This window comes from Vigna radiata, chromosome 10 (genome assembly GCF_000741045.1).
Source record: "Vigna radiata var. radiata cultivar VC1973A chromosome 10, Vradiata_ver6, whole genome shotgun sequence".
Lineage (NCBI taxonomy): Eukaryota > Viridiplantae > Streptophyta > Magnoliopsida > Fabales > Fabaceae > Vigna > Vigna radiata.
Window position 1 is genome coordinate 1187326 of NC_028360.1, and position 2681 is coordinate 1190006.

Sequence of the window (2681 nt, forward strand, 5' to 3'; positions counted from 1 at the left end):
TGAGTTTTGCTTGATTCTAAGCTCATTCTAAGCAGTAAAGGGAGTAATTTGGTCTAAACTGACATATGAAAATAACTGTTTTTCAACCGTTAACAACAACCCCTAACTTAGAACTTTGCTTGTCCTCAAGCAAACAAAACAAAACAGCAAACAAAACAGACCTTGGCTTTAAACTATTTCATCCAATAGTTCAACATTTTTCAAAATCCTTTTCTTCACAACAAGTTATTATTCAATTTAGATTTCAGTGGAATCCTACCAAAACGCATGCATGCTTTCAATCCAATCAAACTCACATAATCAAATATCTCCTAACAGATGTTTCATTCATGAATGATCAATCCACTAAGCATAGATGTAAACATGGATTCCAACAATTCTCACCAAGCAAGTGTTTCACTCAATCACTCAAGTGTTTAAGGAATCACTCCACTCTTTACTATTCACATGTCACATAGAACAATATTGCCATTCATCTTAAAACAATCAGAATCCTTACATGCAAATGTCATCACAAGGACTTTTCCAAGGTTTGTAATGAGGTTGGGTTATCAAGAAAAATTGGTTTTTCTAGATCACAAAATTCTTGAGTTAAAAGAAATATTTCATCATTGAAAAGGTTCAAGTTTAAACTCTCTCTTTGTCACCAATTTCACTCATTCCCAACTTCTTCCCTTTTCATTGATTTTACATTAAGCTCATCTTTCATGCTTTTTTTTTTCTTTTTCTTTACTCATGCATTTTTCTTTTCAACACTTGAGCTCAATGTTTTTCTTTTGCCTCTCCATTTTCTCCATGCAACCCCAAACTTGAACCTTTTCATTCCATACAATTATTCTCAACCCAACTCAAGATAAATAATTTCAAATCAAGGGTTTTCATCCTGTTTAAGGCCAAGGTTCAAATAAGGTATAAGATGAAACTTTTTCGGGTGAAAGTTGGGCTAAATAAGGGCTTCCAAACATGGCCTTGATCATATAACATAAAGATGCAAATCAATCAATTATCAAGACTAAGGCAATATCATTCATGATTCCTTGTGAATAGTACATACATCAGTAAAGACTCTAGAGCTCAATACCTCACACAACATGCTTTTTCACACATCATTCATGAATCCTGCTTAGCAGCATAATCACAATCATAAACCAGTATACATCTGTTTATATAGTTAGTGAACCATTCACCTGGATATCAGCTGATACGCGGGGCCCCAGCCCAATGTCTTTAGTGTAGTCTTTCTTTTATTTGTAATAGACATGTGTATGTGTTAGGCATGTGGTACATTTAGACTTATATATAGGCATGCTAACACATCTTGTAATGACTTTTGAGCTTAATGAGAATTTAGATTTCTAAATAAGAAAATAATTCTCCCTTGAAAGTCAGGCTAGAGAGTCCAAGGGACCTCCTCTAGCCACCTTCCAGCACACTACCTCATTCTATCATTTTCCATTTTCACCATTGTGCTTTCTCTCTCATACACGTTGCACCATTACTTCACGCTAGCCACACATCATCAGCCACGTCTCTGCTTCTTCAGTATGCTTCAGAAGCTTCAACCATTCATTTCTCCAAATCACTCTCAGCATCAATTCCTCTCGAGAGTCGTCTTTCTCTCGAACTCACTTTCATCTCCGACCATCAGCCAAACTCCGATCCACCATTGTCGTCACGATCTCACCGGTAAAAGCCTCTTCCCTCACTGATCTTCATCCTATCCCACCATTTGCTAGGTTTCCACCGATTAAATGCCTCATTTCACCATTTCCAACCATTTCTACCGATTGATTCCTTGTCTAAACACCTTTCCACCGTTTAATATCCATTTTACATCGATTAATCGGTCCAATCGGTGTTTCTCCATTCGATTTAGGGTTGTCTCCTCATTTAGGGTTTCCGTGAGTTCTTCCTCACATTCGGTCCGATTAGGTCCTAGATCGTTTTCTTCTTCGAATATATTCCATTCTGTTGCGTCATTCACCGTCGGAGAAGCTTCGAGGAGTCCGCATCACCTCTCGGTAAACCTTCTTCGAGGCTCGTATCATCAGCACACACATATTCTCAATCATCAACCACATTCAATCATCATTGAATAACTCGTCATGCATTTTATAAAATGAAACCACTATCAGAATCAGTGTACAAGCCAAGCACAGACACAAAAATAAAATGTTCCTATACAAAAAATCAAAAGTACAAAGGAGAAAGAAAGATAAAACATGGGTTGCCTCCCAGTAAGCGCTCTTTTAACGTCATTAGCCTGACTCGGTAAAGTTCAAACACCCATCAGTAGGTGTTAATATTCTCCTTATCACCAACTTTAAAAGCTATGTCTGCTTTAATAGTCTTGACATCCCATAACCTATTCTTGAATTTCACTTGGTGTGCGAGGTTTGGGTTTGTCTCTTTCCACATCAGGGTGTTGGTGCACCAATTCTCCTTCCTTATCCGCCTCCTGATGATCTTATGCTCCTAGTACAAATTTTATCCTGCACATACTAAAAAAAACACTGCACTAGAGCACAAAATTAGCCCAAAATTAGCACAAAATTAGCCCAAATATGACTTTTCTGCACTGCAACCGTTTGATCTTCAACCTTTCTTTCCTTTTCTTGAGTCTAAGACCTTCATCTTCAACTTCATTCTTCACTTTCTCAAAAATGCTACAAAACAATGCA